The 18,044-nt window shown below is 54.9% G+C and overlaps 20 non-coding genes across 20 annotated transcripts; all 20 read left to right on the top strand.

Moving 5' to 3' along the window:
* The first annotated feature begins 778 nt into the window (after window positions 1–778).
* LOC138564852 (U5 spliceosomal RNA) lies at window positions 779–894 on the top strand. The gene has a single exon (XR_011300782.1). It is a non-coding gene; the product is annotated as a U5 spliceosomal RNA (small nuclear RNA).
* Window positions 895–1,664: 770 nt separating this feature from the next.
* LOC138564853 (U5 spliceosomal RNA) lies at window positions 1,665–1,780 on the top strand. The gene has a single exon (XR_011300783.1). It is a non-coding gene; the product is annotated as a U5 spliceosomal RNA (small nuclear RNA).
* Window positions 1,781–2,556: 776 nt separating this feature from the next.
* LOC138564936 (U5 spliceosomal RNA) lies at window positions 2,557–2,672 on the top strand. Its single transcript, XR_011300861.1, has one exon. It is a non-coding gene; the product is annotated as a U5 spliceosomal RNA (small nuclear RNA).
* An 805-nt stretch (window positions 2,673–3,477) lies between these two features.
* On the top strand, window positions 3,478–3,593 carry LOC138564855 (U5 spliceosomal RNA). The gene has a single exon (XR_011300784.1). It is a non-coding gene; the product is annotated as a U5 spliceosomal RNA (small nuclear RNA).
* A 770-nt stretch (window positions 3,594–4,363) lies between these two features.
* On the top strand, window positions 4,364–4,479 carry LOC138564856 (U5 spliceosomal RNA). Its single transcript, XR_011300785.1, has one exon. It is a non-coding gene; the product is annotated as a U5 spliceosomal RNA (small nuclear RNA).
* An 805-nt stretch (window positions 4,480–5,284) lies between these two features.
* Window positions 5,285–5,400, top strand: LOC138564857 (U5 spliceosomal RNA). The gene has a single exon (XR_011300786.1). It is a non-coding gene; the product is annotated as a U5 spliceosomal RNA (small nuclear RNA).
* Window positions 5,401–6,170: 770 nt separating this feature from the next.
* On the top strand, window positions 6,171–6,286 carry LOC138564858 (U5 spliceosomal RNA). The gene has a single exon (XR_011300787.1). It is a non-coding gene; the product is annotated as a U5 spliceosomal RNA (small nuclear RNA).
* A 770-nt stretch (window positions 6,287–7,056) lies between these two features.
* LOC138564859 (U5 spliceosomal RNA) lies at window positions 7,057–7,172 on the top strand. The gene has a single exon (XR_011300788.1). It is a non-coding gene; the product is annotated as a U5 spliceosomal RNA (small nuclear RNA).
* Window positions 7,173–7,971: 799 nt separating this feature from the next.
* LOC138564860 (U5 spliceosomal RNA) lies at window positions 7,972–8,087 on the top strand. Its single transcript, XR_011300789.1, has one exon. It is a non-coding gene; the product is annotated as a U5 spliceosomal RNA (small nuclear RNA).
* Window positions 8,088–8,886: 799 nt separating this feature from the next.
* LOC138564861 (U5 spliceosomal RNA) lies at window positions 8,887–9,002 on the top strand. The gene has a single exon (XR_011300790.1). It is a non-coding gene; the product is annotated as a U5 spliceosomal RNA (small nuclear RNA).
* A 770-nt stretch (window positions 9,003–9,772) lies between these two features.
* On the top strand, window positions 9,773–9,888 carry LOC138564937 (U5 spliceosomal RNA). Its single transcript, XR_011300862.1, has one exon. It is a non-coding gene; the product is annotated as a U5 spliceosomal RNA (small nuclear RNA).
* An 805-nt stretch (window positions 9,889–10,693) lies between these two features.
* LOC138564862 (U5 spliceosomal RNA) lies at window positions 10,694–10,809 on the top strand. Its single transcript, XR_011300791.1, has one exon. It is a non-coding gene; the product is annotated as a U5 spliceosomal RNA (small nuclear RNA).
* Window positions 10,810–11,579: 770 nt separating this feature from the next.
* On the top strand, window positions 11,580–11,695 carry LOC138564864 (U5 spliceosomal RNA). The gene has a single exon (XR_011300793.1). It is a non-coding gene; the product is annotated as a U5 spliceosomal RNA (small nuclear RNA).
* A 770-nt stretch (window positions 11,696–12,465) lies between these two features.
* LOC138564865 (U5 spliceosomal RNA) lies at window positions 12,466–12,581 on the top strand. Its single transcript, XR_011300794.1, has one exon. It is a non-coding gene; the product is annotated as a U5 spliceosomal RNA (small nuclear RNA).
* Window positions 12,582–13,351: 770 nt separating this feature from the next.
* LOC138564956 (U5 spliceosomal RNA) lies at window positions 13,352–13,467 on the top strand. The gene has a single exon (XR_011300881.1). It is a non-coding gene; the product is annotated as a U5 spliceosomal RNA (small nuclear RNA).
* Window positions 13,468–14,266: 799 nt separating this feature from the next.
* Window positions 14,267–14,382, top strand: LOC138564866 (U5 spliceosomal RNA). The gene has a single exon (XR_011300795.1). It is a non-coding gene; the product is annotated as a U5 spliceosomal RNA (small nuclear RNA).
* A 776-nt stretch (window positions 14,383–15,158) lies between these two features.
* On the top strand, window positions 15,159–15,274 carry LOC138564867 (U5 spliceosomal RNA). Its single transcript, XR_011300796.1, has one exon. It is a non-coding gene; the product is annotated as a U5 spliceosomal RNA (small nuclear RNA).
* A 770-nt stretch (window positions 15,275–16,044) lies between these two features.
* Window positions 16,045–16,160, top strand: LOC138564868 (U5 spliceosomal RNA). Its single transcript, XR_011300797.1, has one exon. It is a non-coding gene; the product is annotated as a U5 spliceosomal RNA (small nuclear RNA).
* An 805-nt stretch (window positions 16,161–16,965) lies between these two features.
* LOC138564869 (U5 spliceosomal RNA) lies at window positions 16,966–17,081 on the top strand. The gene has a single exon (XR_011300798.1). It is a non-coding gene; the product is annotated as a U5 spliceosomal RNA (small nuclear RNA).
* Window positions 17,082–17,851: 770 nt separating this feature from the next.
* LOC138564871 (U5 spliceosomal RNA) lies at window positions 17,852–17,967 on the top strand. Its single transcript, XR_011300799.1, has one exon. It is a non-coding gene; the product is annotated as a U5 spliceosomal RNA (small nuclear RNA).
* The last annotated feature ends 77 nt before the right edge of the window (window positions 17,968–18,044 follow it).

An 18,044-nucleotide genomic window follows, 5' to 3' on the forward strand; every position in this document is an offset into this window, starting at 1 on the left:
ACAGAGCAAATGAAAGCGCAAAGCCTGCTTTTCAGCTGTTGGCTTGCACCCCCCAGCTGTCAGTCAGCCTTTGCAGGGGTCCTCGCAGCACAGCCAGGCTGATACCTTGCAGTGGTAGCCAGAGGGGGGAGCCTTTAGCTAATGCTTGCTGCTGTCGCCACCTGCTGGTGAGCCAGCAGAGGCTGGCTCCAAGCTAGCATCCAGGAGGATATGGCCCCAGTGGGCAGGGGTTTGGGCCCGGGCCCCGATCGGCTGACAAACGCCTGACAAACGCCGTCCTTTGCCCGGCGGGCTTTGCCCTGGCGGGCAAAAGAACCTGGCAGCCCAGGAGGCCCAGCACCCGTGCAAGACAGGGTGAGGGCGGAAAATGACCCCTGTGTCCTGAGAAAGGAGAGAGCGGGCTGCTTTTTCAACATCCTGGGGGAGGAGCCCCATCTCTGGGGCCCAAAAGAAAATCTCACGCCTGCCTCCCAGAAGCCCTAGACCTTATGTAAACGAGGGGAGTCCTCAGGCAAAGGCAGACTCTGCCTGCCTTTTGGCCAATGTCACATGGCCTGCGGTCTGGAGAAATTTGCATACCCACAATCCCCTGCCAGGTTTCATGACTTTGGATGGGATTGCTTGCAAATAAAGTCATTCTGCCACGGGTTCGGAGCCCGATAGCATTCTCCATTCGCTTCATCTCAAAAAGCGTCATCGTGTGCACTGCTTCACTAAGTCACCCTGAGCTAGTGAGGTGTTGCATTTTTTGCGGCCGCAGTCGGGGCCACTAGAGCGCATACTCTGGTTTCTCTTCAAACCGAATAAATCTTTCGCCTTTTACTAAAGATTTCCGTGGAGAGGAACATTAAAGAGTTTCACTCAATTTTTTGAAGCCCTGCCAAGTGCAGGGTTACCTATGCTGGTTAAAAAGAAACAGAGCAAATGAAAGCGCAAAGCCTGCTTTTCAGCTGTTGGCTTGCACCCCCCAGCTGTCAGTCAGCCTTTGCAGGGGTCCTCGCAGCACAGCCAGGCTGATGCCTTGCAGTGGTAGCCAGAGGGGGGAGCCTTTAGCTAATGCTTGCTGCTGTCGCCACCTGCTGGTGAGCCAGCAGAGGCTGGCTCCAAGCTAGCATCCAGGAGGATATGGCCCCAGTGGGCAGGGGTTTGGGCCCGGGCCCCGATCGGCTGACGAACGCCTGACAAACGCCGTCCTTTGCCCGCTGGCAGCCCAGGAGGCCCAGCACCCGTGCAAGACAGGGTGAGGGCGGAAAATGACCCCTGTGTCCTGAGAAAGGAGAGAGCGGGCTGCTTCTTCAACATCCTGGGGGAGGAGCCCCATCTCTGGGGCCCAAAAGAAAATCTCACGCCTGCCTCCCAGAAGCCCTAGACCTTATGTAAACGAGGGGAGTCCTCAGGCAAAGGCAGACTCTGCCTGCCTTTTGGCCAATGTCACATGGCCTGCGGTCTGGAGAAATTTGCATACCCACAATCCCCTGCCAGGTTTCATGACTTTGGATGGGATTGCTTGCAAATAAAGTCATTCTGCCACGGGTTCGGAGCCCGATAGCATTCTCCATTCGCTTCATCTCAAAAAGCGTCATCGTGTGCACTGCTTCACTAAGTCACCCTGAGCTAGTGAGGTGTTGCATTTTTTGCGGCCGCAGTCGGGGCCACTAGAGCGCATACTCTGGTTTCTCTTCAAACCGAATAAATCTTTCGCCTTTTACTAAAGATTTCCGTGGAGAGGAACATTAAAGAGTTTCACTCAATTTTTTGAAGCCCTGCCAAGTGCAGGGTTACCTATGCAGGTTAAAAAAAAAAAGAAACAGAGCAAATGAAAGCGCAAAGCCTGCTTTTCAGCTGTTGGCTTGCACCCCCCAGCTGTCAGTCAGCCTTTGCAGGGGTCCTCGCAGCACAGCCAGGCTGATGCCTTGCAGTGGTAGCCAGAGGGGGGAGCCTTTAGCTAATGCTTGCTGCTGTCGCCACCTGCTGGTGAGCCAGCAGAGGCTGGCTCCAAGCTAGCATCCAGGAGGATATGGCCCCAGTGGGCAGGGGTTTGGGCCCGGGCCCCGATCGGCTGACGAACGCCTGACAAACGCCGTCCTTTGCCCGCTGGCAGCCCAGGAGGCCCAGCACCCGTGCAAGACAGGGTGAGGGCGGAAAATGACCCCTGTGTCCTGAGAAAGGAGAGAGCGGGCTGCTTCTTCAACATCCTGGGGGAGGAGCCCCATCTCTGGGGCCCAAAAGAAAATCTCACGCCTGCCTCCCAGAAGCCCTAGACCTTATGTAAACGAGGGGAGTCCTCAGGCAAAGGCAGACTCTGCCTGCCTTTTGGCCAATGTCACATGGCCTGCGGTCTGGAGAAATTTGCATACCCACAATCCCCTGCCAGGTTTCATGACTTTGGATGGGATTGCTTGCAAATAAAGTCATTCTGCCACGGGTTCGGAGCCCGATAGCATTCTCCATTCGCTTCATCTCAAAAAGCGTCATCGTGTGCACTGCTTCACTAAGTCACCCTGAGCTAGTGAGGTGTTGCATTTTTTGCGGCCGCAGTCGGGGCCACTAGAGCGCATACTCTGGTTTCTCTTCAAACCGAATAAATCTTTCGCCTTTTACTAAAGATTTCCGTGGAGAGGAACATTAAAGAGTTTCACTCAATTTTTCGAAGCCCTGCCAAGTGCAGGGTTACCTATGCTGGTTAAAAAAAAAAAGAAACAGAGCAAATGAAAGCGCAAAGCCTGCTTTTCAGCTGTTGGCTTGCACCCCCCAGCTGTCAGTCAGCCTTTGCAGGGGTCCTCGCAGCACAGCCAGGCTGATGCCTTGCAGTGGTAGCCAGAGGGGGGAGCCTTTAGCTAATGCTTGCTGCTGTCGCCACCTGCTGGTGAGCCAGCAGAGGCTGGCTCCAAGCTAGCATCCAGGAGGATATGGCCCCAGTGGGCAGGGGTTTGGGCCCGGGCCCCGATCGGCTGACGAACGCCTGACAAACGCCGTCCTTTGCCCGGCGGGCTTTGCCCTGGCGGGCAAAAGAACCTGGCAGCCCAGGAGGCCCAGCACCCGTGCAAGACAGGGTGAGGGCGGAAAATGACCCCTGTGTCCTGAGAAAGGAGAGAGCGGGCTACTTTTTCAACATCCTGGGGGAGGAGCCCCATCTCTGGGGCCCAAAAGAAAATCTCACGCCTGCCTCCCAGAAGCCCTAGACCTTATGTAAACGAGTGGAGTCCTCAGGCAAAGGCAGACTCTGCCTGCCTTTTGGCCAATGTCACATGGCCTGCGGTCTGGAGAAATTTGCATACCCACAATCCCCTGCCAGGTTTCATGACTTTGGATGGGATTGCTTGCAAATAAAGTCATTCTGCCACGGGTTCGGAGCCCGATAGCATTCTCCATTCGCTTCATCTCAAAAAGCGTCATCGTGTGCACTGCTTCACTAAGTCACCCTGAGCTAGTGAGGTGTTGCATTTTTTGCGGCCGCAGTCGGGGCCACTAGAGCGCATACTCTGGTTTCTCTTCAAACCGAATAAATCTTTCGCCTTTTACTAAAGATTTCCGTGGAGAGGAACATTAAAGAGTTTCACTCAATTTTTTGAAGCCCTGCCAAGTGCAGGGTTACCTATGCTGGTTAAAAAGAAACAGAGCAAATGAAAGCGCAAAGCCTGCTTTTCAGCTGTTGGCTTGCACCCCCCAGCTGTCAGTCAGCCTTTGCAGGGGTCCTCGCAGCACAGCCAGGCTGATGCCTTGCAGTGGTAGCCAGAGGGGGGAGCCTTTAGCTAATGCTTGCTGCTGTCGCCACCTGCTGGTGAGCCAGCAGAGGCTGGCTCCAAGCTAGCATCCAGGAGGATATGGCCCCAGTGGGCAGGGGTTTGGGCCCGGGCCCCGATCGGCTGACGAACGCCTGACAAACGCCGTCCTTTGCCCGCTGGCAGCCCAGGAGGCCCAGCACCCGTGCAAGACAGGGTGAGGGCGGAAAATGACCCCTGTGTCCTGAGAAAGGAGAGAGCGGGCTGCTTCTTCAACATCCTGGGGGAGGAGCCCCATCTCTGGGGCCCAAAAGAAAATCTCACGCCTGCCTCCCAGAAGCCCTAGACCTTATGTAAACGAGGGGAGTCCTCAGGCAAAGGCAGACTCTGCCTGCCTTTTGGCCAATGTCACATGGCCTGCGGTCTGGAGAAATTTGCATACCCACAATCCCCTGCCAGGTTTCATGACTTTGGATGGGATTGCTTGCAAATAAAGTCATTCTGCCACGGGTTCGGAGCCCGATAGCATTCTCCATTCGCTTCATCTCAAAAAGCGTCATCGTGTGCACTGCTTCACTAAGTCACCCTGAGCTAGTGAGGTGTTGCATTTTTTGCGGCCGCAGTCGGGGCCACTAGAGCGCATACTCTGGTTTCTCTTCAAACCGAATAAATCTTTCGCCTTTTACTAAAGATTTCCGTGGAGAGGAACATTAAAGAGTTTCACTCAATTTTTTGAAGCCCTGCCAAGTGCAGGGTTACCTATGCTGGTTAAAAAAAAAAAGAAACAGAGCAAATGAAAGCGCAAAGCCTGCTTTTCAGCTGTTGGCTTGCACCCCCCAGCTGTCAGTCAGCCTTTGCAGGGGTCCTCGCAGCACAGCCAGGCTGATACCTTGCAGTGGTAGCCAGAGGGGGGAGCCTTTAGCTAATGCTTGCTGCTGTCGCCACCTGCTGGTGAGCCAGCAGAGGCTGGCTCCAAGCTAGCATCCAGGAGGATATGGCCCCAGTGGGCAGGGGTTTGGGCCCGGGCCCCGATCGCCTGACAAACGCCTGACAAACGCCGTCCTTTGCCCGGCGGGCTTTGCCCTGGCGGGCAAAAGAACCTGGCAGCCCAGGAGGCCCAGCACCCGTGCAAGACAGGGTGAGGGCGGAAAATGACCCCTGTGTCCTGAGAAAGGAGAGAGCGGGCTGCTTTTTCAACATCCTGGGGGAGGAGCCCCATCTCTGGGGCCCAAAAGAAAATCTCACGCCTGCCTCCCAGAAGCCCTAGACCTTATGTAAACGAGGGGAGTCCTCAGGCAAAGGCAGACTCTGCCTGCCTTTTGGCCAATGTCACATGGCCTGCGGTCTGGAGAAATTTGCATACCCACAATCCCCTGCCAGGTTTCATGACTTTGGATGGGATTGCTTGCAAATAAAGTCATTCTGCCACGGGTTCGGAGCCCGATAGCATTCTCCATTCGCTTCATCTCAAAAAGCGTCATCGTGTGCACTGCTTCACTAAGTCACCCTGAGCTAGTGAGGTGTTGCATTTTTTGCGGCCGCAGTCGGGGCCACTAGAGCGCATACTCTGGTTTCTCTTCAAACCGAATAAATCTTTCGCCTTTTACTAAAGATTTCCGTGGAGAGGAACATTAAAGAGTTTCACTCAATTTTTTGAAGCCCTGCCAAGTGCAGGGTTACCTATGCTGGTTAAAAAGAAACAGAGCAAATGAAAGCGCAAAGCCTGCTTTTCAGCTGTTGGCTTGCACCCCCCAGCTGTCAGTCAGCCTTTGCAGGGGTCCTCGCAGCACAGCCAGGCTGATGCCTTGCAGTGGTAGCCAGAGGGGGGAGCCTTTAGCTAATGCTTGCTGCTGTCGCCACCTGCTGGTGAGCCAGCAGAGGCTGGCTCCAAGCTAGCATCCAGGAGGATATGGCCCCAGTGGGCAGGGGTTTGGGCCCGGGCCCCGATCGGCTGACGAACGCCTGACAAACGCCGTCCTTTGCCCGCTGGCAGCCCAGGAGGCCCAGCACCCGTGCAAGACAGGGTGAGGGCGGAAAATGACCCCTGTGTCCTGAGAAAGGAGAGAGCGGGCTGCTTCTTCAACATCCTGGGGGAGGAGCCCCATCTCTGGGGCCCAAAAGAAAATCTCACGCCTGCCTCCCAGAAGCCCTAGACCTTATGTAAACGAGGGGAGTCCTCAGGCAAAGGCAGACTCTGCCTGCCTTTTGGCCAATGTCACATGGCCTGCGGTCTGGAGAAATTTGCATACCCACAATCCCCTGCCAGGTTTCATGACTTTGGATGGGATTGCTTGCAAATAAAGTCATTCTGCCACGGGTTCGGAGCCCGATAGCATTCTCCATTCGCTTCATCTCAAAAAGCGTCATCGTGTGCACTGCTTCACTAAGTCACCCTGAGCTAGTGAGGTGTTGCATTTTTTGCGGCCGCAGTCGGGGCCACTAGAGCGCATACTCTGGTTTCTCTTCAAACCGAATAAATCTTTCGCCTTTTACTAAAGATTTCCGTGGAGAGGAACATTAAAGAGTTTCACTCAATTTTTTGAAGCCCTGCCAAGTGCAGGGTTACCTATGCTGGTTAAAAAGAAACAGAGCAAATGAAAGCGCAAAGCCTGCTTTTCAGCTGTTGGCTTGCACCCCCCAGCTGTCAGTCAGCCTTTGCAGGGGTCCTCGCAGCACAGCCAGGCTGATGCCTTGCAGTGGTAGCCAGAGGGGGGAGCCTTTAGCTAATGCTTGCTGCTGTCGCCACCTGCTGGTGAGCCAGCAGAGGCTGGCTCCAAGCTAGCATCCAGGAGGATATGGCCCCAGTGGGCAGGGGTTTGGGCCCGGGCCCCGATCGGCTGACGAACGCCTGACAAACGCCGTCCTTTGCCCGCTGGCAGCCCAGGAGGCCCAGCACCCGTGCAAGACAGGGTGAGGGCGGAAAATGACCCCTGTGTCCTGAGAAAGGAGAGAGCGGGCTGCTTCTTCAACATCCTGGGGGAGGAGCCCCATCTCTGGGGCCCAAAAGAAAATCTCACGCCTGCCTCCCAGAAGCCCTAGACCTTATGTAAACGAGGGGAGTCCTCAGGCAAAGGCAGACTCTGCCTGCCTTTTGGCCAATGTCACATGGCCTGCGGTCTGGAGAAATTTGCATACCCACAATCCCCTGCCAGGTTTCATGACTTTGGATGGGATTGCTTGCAAATAAAGTCATTCTGCCACGGGTTCGGAGCCCGATAGCATTCTCCATTCGCTTCATCTCAAAAAGCGTCATCGTGTGCACTGCTTCACTAAGTCACCCTGAGCTAGTGAGGTGTTGCATTTTTTGCGGCCGCAGTCGGGGCCACTAGAGCGCATACTCTGGTTTCTCTTCAAACCGAATAAATCTTTCGCCTTTTACTAAAGATTTCCGTGGAGAGGAACATTAAAGAGTTTCACTCAATTTTTTGAAGCCCTGCCAAGTGCAGGGTTACCTATGCTGGTTAAAAAGAAACAGAGCAAATGAAAGCGCAAAGCCTGCTTTTCAGCTGTTGGCTTGCACCCCCCAGCTGTCAGTCAGCCTTTGCAGGGGTCCTCGCAGCACAGCCAGGCTGATGCCTTGCAGTGGTAGCCAGAGGGGGGAGCCTTTAGCTAATGCTTGCTGCTGTCGCCACCTGCTGGTGAGCCAGCAGAGGCTGGCTCCAAGCTAGCATCCAGGAGGATATGGCCCCAGTGGGCAGGGGTTTGGGCCCGGGCCCCGATCGGCTGACGAACGCCTGACAAACGCCGTCCTTTGCCCGGCGGGCTTTGCCCTGGCGGGCAAAAGAACCTGGCAGCCCAGGAGGCCCAGCACCCGTGCAAGACAGGGTGAGGGCGGAAAATGACCCCTGTGTCCTGAGAAAGGAGAGAGCGGGCTGCTTTTTCAACATCCTGGGGTAGGAGCCCCATCTCTGGGGCCCAAAAGAAAATCTCACGCCTGCCTCCCAGAAGCCCTAGACCTTATGTAAACGAGGGGAGTCCTCAGGCAAAGGCAGACTCTGCCTGCCTTTTGGCCAATGTCACATGGCCTGCGGTCTGGAGAAATTTGCATACCCACAATCCCCTGCCAGGTTTCATGACTTTGGATGGGATTGCTTGCAAATAAAGTCATTCTGCCACGGGTTCGGAGCCCGATAGCATTCTCCATTCGCTTCATCTCAAAAAGCGTCATCGTGTGCACTGCTTCACTAAGTCACCCTGAGCTAGTGAGGTGTTGCATTTTTTGCGGCCGCAGTCGGGGCCACTAGAGCGCATACTCTGGTTTCTCTTCAAACCGAATAAATCTTTCGCCTTTTACTAAAGATTTCCGTGGAGAGGAACATTAAAGAGTTTCACTCAATTTTTTGAAGCCCTGCCAAGTGCAGGGTTACCTATGCTGGTTAAAAAGAAACAGAGCAAATGAAAGCGCAAAGCCTGCTTTTCAGCTGTTGGCTTGCACCCCCCAGCTGTCAGTCAGCCTTTGCAGGGGTCCTCGCAGCACAGCCAGGCTGATGCCTTGCAGTGGTAGCCAGAGGGGGGAGCCTTTAGCTAATGCTTGCTGCTGTCGCCACCTGCTGGTGAGCCAGCAGAGGCTGGCTCCAAGCTAGCATCCAGGAGGATATGGCCCCAGTGGGCAGGGGTTTGGGCCCGGGCCCCGATCGGCTGACGAACGCCTGACAAACGCCGTCCTTTGCCCGGCGGGCTTTGCCCTGGCGGGCAAAAGAACCTGGCAGCCCAGGAGGCCCAGCACCCGTGCAAGACAGGGTGAGGGCGGAAAATGACCCCTGTGTCCTGAGAAAGGAGAGAGCGGGCTGCTTTTTCAACATCCTGGGGTAGGAGCCCCATCTCTGGGGCCCAAAAGAAAATCTCACGCCTGCCTCCCAGAAGCCCTAGACCTTATGTAAACGAGGGGAGTCCTCAGGCAAAGGCAGACTCTGCCTGCCTTTTGGCCAATGTCACATGGCCTGCGGTCTGGAGAAATTTGCATACCCACAATCCCCTGCCAGGTTTCATGACTTTGGATGGGATTGCTTGCAAATAAAGTCATTCTGCCACGGGTTCGGAGCCCGATAGCATTCTCCATTCGCTTCATCTCAAAAAGCGTCATCGTGTGCACTGCTTCACTAAGTCACCCTGAGCTAGTGAGGTGTTGCATTTTTTGCGGCCGCAGTCGGGGCCACTAGAGCGCATACTCTGGTTTCTCTTCAAACCGAATAAATCTTTCGCCTTTTACTAAAGATTTCCGTGGAGAGGAACATTAAAGAGTTTCACTCAATTTTTTGAAGCCCTGCCAAGTGCAGGGTTACCTATGCTGGTTAAAAAGAAACAGAGCAAATGAAAGCGCAAAGCCTGCTTTTCAGCTGTTGGCTTGCACCCCCCAGCTGTCAGTCAGCCTTTGCAGGGGTCCTCGCAGCACAGCCAGGCTGATGCCTTGCAGTGGTAGCCAGAGGGGGGAGCCTTTAGCTAATGCTTGCTGCTGTCGCCACCTGCTGGTGAGCCAGCAGAGGCTGGCTCCAAGCTAGCATCCAGGAGGATATGGCCCCAGTGGGCAGGGGTTTGGGCCCGGGCCCCGATCGGCTGACGAATGCCTGACAAACGCCGTCCTTTGCCCGCTGGCAGCCCAGGAGGCCCAGCACCCGTGCAAGACAGGGTGAGGGCGGAAAATGACCCCTGTGTCCTGAGAAAGGAGAGAGCGGGCTGCTTCTTCAACATCCTGGGGGAGGAGCCCCATCTCTGGGGCCCAAAAGAAAATCTCACGCCTGCCTCCCAGAAGCCCTAGACCTTATGTAAACGAGGGGAGTCCTCAGGCAAAGGCAGACTCTGCCTGCCTTTTGGCCAATGTCACATGGCCTGCGGTCTGGAGAAATTTGCATACCCACAATCCCCTGCCAGGTTTCATGACTTTGGATGGGATTGCTTGCAAATAAAGTCATTCTGCCACGGGTTCGGAGCCCGATAGCATTCTCCATTCGCTTCATCTCAAAAAGCGTCATCGTGTGCACTGCTTCACTAAGTCACCCTGAGCTAGTGAGGTGTTGCATTTTTTGCGGCCGCAGTCGGGGCCACTAGAGCGCATACTCTGGTTTCTCTTCAAACCGAATAAATCTTTCGCCTTTTACTAAAGATTTCCGTGGAGAGGAACATTAAAGAGTTTCACTCAATTTTTCGAAGCCCTGCCAAGTGCAGGGTTACCTATGCTGGTTAAAAAAAAAAAGAAACAGAGCAAATGAAAGCGCAAAGCCTGCTTTTCAGCTGTTGGCTTGCACCCCCCAGCTGTCAGTCAGCCTTTGCAGGGGTCCTCGCAGCACAGCCAGGCTGATGCCTTGCAGTGGTAGCCAGAGGGGGGAGCCTTTAGCTAATGCTTGCTGCTGTCGCCACCTGCTGGTGAGCCAGCAGAGGCTGGCTCCAAGCTAGCATCCAGGAGGATATGGCCCCAGTGGGCAGGGGTTTGGGCCCGGGCCCCGATCGGCTGACGAACGCCTGACAAACGCCGTCCTTTGCCCGGCGGGCTTTGCCCTGGCGGGCAAAAGAACCTGGCAGCCCAGGAGGCCCAGCACCCGTGCAAGACAGGGTGAGGGCGGAAAATGACCCCTGTGTCCTGAGAAAGGAGAGAGCGGGCTACTTTTTCAACATCCTGGGGGAGGAGCCCCATCTCTGGGGCCCAAAAGAAAATCTCACGCCTGCCTCCCAGAAGCCCTAGACCTTATGTAAACGAGTGGAGTCCTCAGGCAAAGGCAGACTCTGCCTGCCTTTTGGCCAATGTCACATGGCCTGCGGTCTGGAGAAATTTGCATACCCACAATCCCCTGCCAGGTTTCATGACTTTGGATGGGATTGCTTGCAAATAAAGTCATTCTGCCACGGGTTCGGAGCCCGATAGCATTCTCCATTCGCTTCATCTCAAAAAGCGTCATCGTGTGCACTGCTTCACTAAGTCACCCTGAGCTAGTGAGGTGTTGCATTTTTTGCGGCCGCAGTCGGGGCCACTAGAGCGCATACTCTGGTTTCTCTTCAAACCGAATAAATCTTTCGCCTTTTACTAAAGATTTCCGTGGAGAGGAACATTAAAGAGTTTCACTCAATTTTTTGAAGCCCTGCCAAGTGCAGGGTTACCTATGCTGGTTAAAAAGAAACAGAGCAAATGAAAGCGCAAAGCCTGCTTTTCAGCTGTTGGCTTGCACCCCCCAGCTGTCAGTCAGCCTTTGCAGGGGTCCTCGCAGCACAGCCAGGCTGATGCCTTGCAGTGGTAGCCAGAGGGGGGAGCCTTTAGCTAATGCTTGCTGCTGTCGCCACCTGCTGGTGAGCCAGCAGAGGCTGGCTCCAAGCTAGCATCCAGGAGGATATGGCCCCAGTGGGCAGGGGTTTGGGCCCGGGCCCCGATCGGCTGACGAACGCCTGACAAACGCCGTCCTTTGCCCGCTGGCAGCCCAGGAGGCCCAGCACCCGTGCAAGACAGGGTGAGGGCGGAAAATGACCCCTGTGTCCTGAGAAAGGAGAGAGCGGGCTGCTTCTTCAACATCCTGGGGGAGGAGCCCCATCTCTGGGGCCCAAAAGAAAATCTCACGCCTGCCTCCCAGAAGCCCTAGACCTTATGTAAACGAGGGGAGTCCTCAGGCAAAGGCAGACTCTGCCTGCCTTTTGGCCAATGTCACATGGCCTGCGGTCTGGAGAAATTTGCATACCCACAATCCCCTGCCAGGTTTCATGACTTTGGATGGGATTGCTTGCAAATAAAGTCATTCTGCCACGGGTTCGGAGCCCGATAGCATTCTCCATTCGCTTCATCTCAAAAAGCGTCATCGTGTGCACTGCTTCACTAAGTCACCCTGAGCTAGTGAGGTGTTGCATTTTTTGCGGCCGCAGTCGGGGCCACTAGAGCGCATACTCTGGTTTCTCTTCAAACCGAATAAATCTTTCGCCTTTTACTAAAGATTTCCGTGGAGAGGAACATTAAAGAGTTTCACTCAATTTTTTGAAGCCCTGCCAAGTGCAGGGTTACCTATGCTGGTTAAAAAGAAACAGAGCAAATGAAAGCGCAAAGCCTGCTTTTCAGCTGTTGGCTTGCACCCCCCAGCTGTCAGTCAGCCTTTGCAGGGGTCCTCGCAGCACAGCCAGGCTGATGCCTTGCAGTGGTAGCCAGAGGGGGGAGCCTTTAGCTAATGCTTGCTGCTGTCGCCACCTGCTGGTGAGCCAGCAGAGGCTGGCTCCAAGCTAGCATCCAGGAGGATATGGCCCCAGTGGGCAGGGGTTTGGGCCCGGGCCCCGATCGGCTGACGAACGCCTGACAAACGCCGTCCTTTGCCCGCTGGCAGCCCAGGAGGCCCAGCACCCGTGCAAGACAGGGTGAGGGCGGAAAATGACCCCTGTGTCCTGAGAAAGGAGAGAGCGGGCTGCTTCTTCAACATCCTGGGGGAGGAGCCCCATCTCTGGGGCCCAAAAGAAAATCTCACGCCTGCCTCCCAGAAGCCCTAGACCTTATGTAAACGAGGGGAGTCCTCAGGCAAAGGCAGACTCTGCCTGCCTTTTGGCCAATGTCACATGGCCTGCGGTCTGGAGAAATTTGCATACCCACAATCCCCTGCCAGGTTTCATGACTTTGGATGGGATTGCTTGCAAATAAAGTCATTCTGCCACGGGTTCGGAGCCCGATAGCATTCTCCATTCGCTTCATCTCAAAAAGCGTCATCGTGTGCACTGCTTCACTAAGTCACCCTGAGCTAGTGAGGTGTTGCATTTTTTGCGGCCGCAGTCGGGGCCACTAGAGCGCATACTCTGGTTTCTCTTCAAACCGAATAAATCTTTCGCCTTTTACTAAAGATTTCCGTGGAGAGGAACATTAAAGAGTTTCACTCAATTTTTTGAAGCCCTGCCAAGTGCAGGGTTACCTATGCTGGTTAAAAAGAAACAGAGCAAATGAAAGCGCAAAGCCTGCTTTTCAGCTGTTGGCTTGCACCCCCCAGCTGTCAGTCAGCCTTTGCAGGGGTCCTCGCAGCACAGCCAGGCTGATGCCTTGCAGTGGTAGCCAGAGGGGGGAGCCTTTAGCTAATGCTTGCTGCTGTCGCCACCTGCTGGTGAGCCAGCAGAGGCTGGCTCCAAGCTAGCATCCAGGAGGATATGGCCCCAGTGGGCAGGGGTTTGGGCCCGGGCCCCGATCGGCTGACGAACGCCTGACAAACGCCGTCCTTTGCCCGCTGGCAGCCCAGGAGGCCCAGCACCCGTGCAAGACAGGGTGAGGGCGGAAAATGACCCCTGTGTCCTGAGAAAGGAGAGAGCGGGCTGCTTCTTCAACATCCTGGGGGAGGAGCCCCATCTCTGGGGCCCAAAAGAAAATCTCACGCCTGCCTCCCAGAAGCCCTAGACCTTATGTAAACGAGGGGAGTCCTCAGGCAAAGGCAGACTCTGCCTGCCTTTTGGCCAATGTCACATGGCCTGCGGTCTGGAGAAATTTGCATACCCACAATCCCCTGCCAGGTTTCATGACTTTGGATGGGATTGCTTGCAAATAAAGTCATTCTGCCACGGGTTCGGAGCCCGATAGCATTCTCCATTCGCTTCATCTCAAAAAGCGTCATCGTGTGCACTGCTTCACTAAGTCACCCTGAGCTAGTGAGGTGTTGCATTTTTTGCGGCCGCAGTCGGGGCCACTAGAGGGCATACTCTGGTTTCTCTTCAAACCAAATAAATCTTTCGCCTTTTACTAAAGATTTCCGTGGAGAGGAACATTAAAGAGTTTCACTCAATTTTTTGAAGCCCTGCCAAGTGCAGGGTTACCTATGCTGGTTAAAAAAAAACAGAGCAAATGAAAGCGCAAAGCCTGCTTTTCAGCTGTTGGCTTGCACCCCCCAGCTGTCAGTCAGCCTTTGCAGGGGTCCTCGCAGCACAGCCAGGCTGATGCCTTGCAGTGGTAGCCAGAGGGGGGAGCCTTTAGCTAATGCTTGCTGCTGTCGCCACCTGCTGGTGAGCCAGCAGAGGCTGGCTCCAAGCTAGCATCCAGGAGGATATGGCCCCAGTGGGCAGGGGTTTGGGCCCGGGCCCCGATCGGCTGACAAACGCCTGACAAACGCCGTCCTTTGCCCGGCGGGCTTTGCCCTGGCGGGCAAAAGAACCTGGCAGCCCAGGAGGCCCAGCACCCGTGCAAGACAGGGTGAGGGCGGAAAATGACCCCTGTGTCCTGAGAAAGGAGAGAGCGGGCTGCTTTTTCAACATCCTGGGGGAGGAGCCCCATCTCTGGGGCCCAAAAGAAAATCTCACGCCTGCCTCCCAGAAGCCCTAGACCTTATGTAAACGAGGGGAGTCCTCAGGCAAAGGCAGACTCTGCCTGCCTTTTGGCCAATGTCACATGGCCTGCGGTCTGGAGAAATTTGCATACCCACAATCCCCTGCCAGGTTTCATGACTTTGGATGGGATTGCTTGCAAATAAAGTCATTCTGCCACGGGTTCGGAGCCCGATAGCATTCTCCATTCGCTTCATCTCAAAAAGCGTCATCGTGTGCACTGCTTCACTAAGTCACCCTGAGCTAGTGAGGTGTTGCATTTTTTGCGGCCGCAGTCGGGGCCACTAGAGCGCATACTCTGGTTTCTCTTCAAACCGAATAAATCTTTCGCCTTTTACTAAAGATTTCCGTGGAGAGGAACATTAAAGAGTTTCACTCAATTTTTTGAAGCCCTGCCAAGTGCAGGGTTACCTATGCTGGTTAAAAAAAAAAAGAAACAGAGCAAATGAAAGCGCAAAGCCTGCTTTTCAGCTGTTGGCTTGCACCCCCCAGCTGTCAGTCAGCCTTTGCAGGGGTCCTCGCAGCACAGCCAGGCTGATGCCTTGCAGTGGTAGCCAGAGGGGGGAGCCTTTAGCTAATGCTTGCTGCTGTTGCCACCTGCTGGTGAGCCAGCAGAGGCTGGCACCAAGCTAGCATCCAGGAGGATATGGCCCCAGTGGGCAGGGGTTTGGGCCCGGGCCCCGATCGGCTGACGAACGCCTGACAAACGCCGTCCTTTGCCCGCTGGCAGCCCAGGAGGCCCAGCACCCGTGCAAGACAGGGTGAGGGCGGAAAATGACCCCTGTGTCCTGAGAAAGGAGAGAGCGGGCTGCTTCTTCAACATCCTGGGGGAGGAGCCCCATCTCTGGGGCCCAAAAGAAAATCTCACGCCTGCCTCCCAGAAGCCCTAGACCTTATGTAAACGAGGGGAGTCCTCAGGCAAAGGCAGACTCTGCCTGCCTTTTGGCCAATGTCACATGGCCTGCGGTCTGGAGAAATTTGCATACCCACAATCCCCTGCCAGGTTTCATGACTTTGGATGGGATTGCTTGCAAATAAAGTCATTCTGCCACGGGTTCGGAGCCCGATAGCATTCTCCATTCGCTTCATCTCAAAAAGCGTCATCGTGTGCACTGCTTCACTAAGTCACCCTGAGCTAGTGAGGTGTTGCATTTTTTGCGGCCGCAGTCGGGGCCACTAGAGCGCATACTCTGGTTTCTCTTCAAACCGAATAAATCTTTCGCCTTTTACTAAAGATTTCCGTGGAGAGGAACATTAAAGAGTTTCACTCAATTTTTTGAAGCCCTGCCAAGTGCAGGGTTACCTATGCTGGTTAAAAAGAAACAGAGCAAATGAAAGCGCAAAGCCTGCTTTTCAGCTGTTGGCTTGCACCCCCCAGCTGTCAGTCAGCCTTTGCAGGGGTCCTCGCAGCACAGCCAGGCTGATGCCTTGCAGTGGTAGCCAGAGGGGGGAGCCTTTAGCTAATGCTTGCTGCTGTCGCCACCTGCTGGTGAGCCAGCAGAGGCTGGCTCCAAGCTAGCATCCAGGAGGATATGGCCCCAGTGGGCAGGGGTTTGGGCCCGGGCCCCGATCGGCTGACGAACGCCTGACAAACGCCGTCCTTTGCCCGCTGGCAGCCCAGGAGGCCCAGCACCCGTGCAAGACAGGGTGAGGGCGGAAAATGACCCCTGTGTCCTGAGAAAGGAGAGAGCGGGCTGCTTCTTCAACATCCTGGGGGAGGAGCCCCATCTCTGGGGCCCAAAAGAAAATCTCACGCCTGCCTCCCAGAAGCCCTAGACCTTATGTAAACGAGGGGAGTCCTCAGGCAAAGGCAGACTCTGCCTGCCTTTTGGCCAATGTCACATGGCCTGCGGTCTGGAGAAATTTGCATACCCACAATCCCCTGCCAGGTTTCATGACTTTGGATGGGATTGCTTGCAAATAAAGTCATTCTGCCACGGGTTCGGAGCCCGATAGCATTCTCCATTCGCTTCATCTCAAAAAGCGTCATCGTGTGCACTGCTTCACTAAGTCACCCTGAGCTAGTGAGGTGTTGCATTTTTTGCGGCCGCAGTCGGGGCCACTAGAGCGCATACTCTGGTTTCTCTTCAAACCGAATAAATCTTTCGCCTTTTACTAAAGATTTCCGTGGAGAGGAACATTAAAGAGTTTCACTCAATTTTTTGAAGCCCTGCCAAGTGCAGGGTTACCTATGCTGGTTAAAAAAAAAAAGAAACAGAGCAAATGAAAGCGCAAAGCCTGCTTTTCAGCTGTTGGCTTGCACCCCCCAGCTGTCAGTCAGCCTTTGCAGGGGTCCTCGCAGCACAGCCAGGCTGATGCCTTGCAGTGGTAGCCAGAGGGGGGAGCCTTTAGCTAATGCTTGCTGCTGTCGCCACCTGCTGGTGAGCCAGCAGAGGCTGGCTCCAAGCTAGCATCCAGGAGGATATGGCCCCAGTGGGCAGGGGTTTGGGCCCGGGCCCCGATCGCCTGACAAACGCCTGACAAACGCCGTCCTTTGCCCGGCGGGCTTTGCCCTGGCGGGCAAAAGAACCTGGCAGCCCAGGAGGCCCAGCACCCGTGCAAGACAGGGTGAGGGCGGAAAATGACCCCTGTGTCCTGAGAAAGGAGAGAGCGGGCTGCTTTTTCAACATCCTGGGGGAGGAGCCCCATCTCTGGGGCCCAAAAGAAAATCTCACGCCTGCCTCCCAGAAGCCCTAGACCTTATGTAAACGAGGGGAGTCCTCAGGCAAAGGCAGACTCTGCCTGCCTTTTGGCCAATGTCACATGGCCTGCGGTCTGGAGAAATTTGCATACCCACAATCCCCTGCCAGGTTTCATGACTTTGGATGGGATTGCTTGCAAATAAAGTCATTCTGCCACGGGTTCGGAGCCCGATAGCATTCTCCATTCGCTTCATCTCAAAAAGCGTCATCGTGTGCACTGCTTCACTAAGTCACCCTGAGCTAGTGAGGTGTTGCATTTTTTGCGGCCGCAGTCGGGGCCACTAGAGCGCATACTCTGGTTTCTCTTCAAACCGAATAAATCTTTCGCCTTTTACTAAAGATTTCCGTGGAGAGGAACATTAAAGAGTTTCACTCAATTTTTTGAAGCCCTGCCAAGTGCAGGGTTACCTATGCTGGTTAAAAAGAAACAGAGCAAATGAAAGCGCAAAGCCTGCTTTTCAGCTGTTGGCTTGCACCCCCCAGCTGTCAGTCAGCCTTTGCAGGGGTCCTCGCAGCACAGCCAGGCTGATGCCTTGCAGTGGTAGCCAGAGGGGGGAGCCTTTAGCTAATGCTTGCTGCTGTCGCCACCTGCTGGTGAGCCAGCAGAGGCTGGCTCCAAGCTAGCATCCAGGAGGATATGGCCCCAGTGGGCAGGGGTTTGGGCCCGGGCCCCGATCGGCTGACGAACGCCTGACAAACGCCGTCCTTTGCCCGCTGGCAGCCCAGGAGGCCCAGCACCCGTGCAAGACAGGGTGAGGGCGGAAAATGACCCCTGTGTCCTGAGAAAGGAGAGAGCGGGCTGCTTCTTCAACATCCTGGGGGAGGAGCCCCATCTCTGGGGCCCAAAAGAAAATCTCACGCCTGCCTCCCAGAAGCCCTAGACCTTATGTAAACGAGGGGAGTCCTCAGGCAAAGGCAGACTCTGCCTGCCTTTTGGCCAATGTCACATGGCCTGCGGTCTGGAGAAATTTGCATACCCACAATCCCCTGCCAGGTTTCATGACTTTGGATGGGATTGCTTGCAAATAAAGTCATTCTGCCACGGGTTCGGAGCCCGATAGCATTCTCCATTCGCTTCATCTCAAAAAGCGTCATCGTGTGCACTGCTTCACTAAGTCACCCTGAGCTAGTGAGGTGTTGCATTTTTTGCGGCCGCAGTCGGGGCCACTAGAGCGCATACTCTGGTTTCTCTTCAAACCGAATAAATCTTTCGCCTTTTACTAAAGATTTCCGTGGAGAGGAACATTAAAGAGTTTCACTCAATTTTTTGAAGCCCTGCCAAGTGCAGGGTTACCTATGCTGGTTAAAAAGAAACAGAGCAAATGAAAGCGCAAAGCCTGCTTTTCAGCTGTTGGCTTGCACCCCCCAG

Source organism: Ambystoma mexicanum, chromosome 1q (assembly GCF_040938575.1).
Source record: "Ambystoma mexicanum isolate Mex_15411 chromosome 1q, UKY_AmexF1_1, whole genome shotgun sequence".
In the NCBI taxonomy this organism is placed as follows: Eukaryota; Metazoa; Chordata; class Amphibia; order Caudata; family Ambystomatidae; genus Ambystoma; species Ambystoma mexicanum.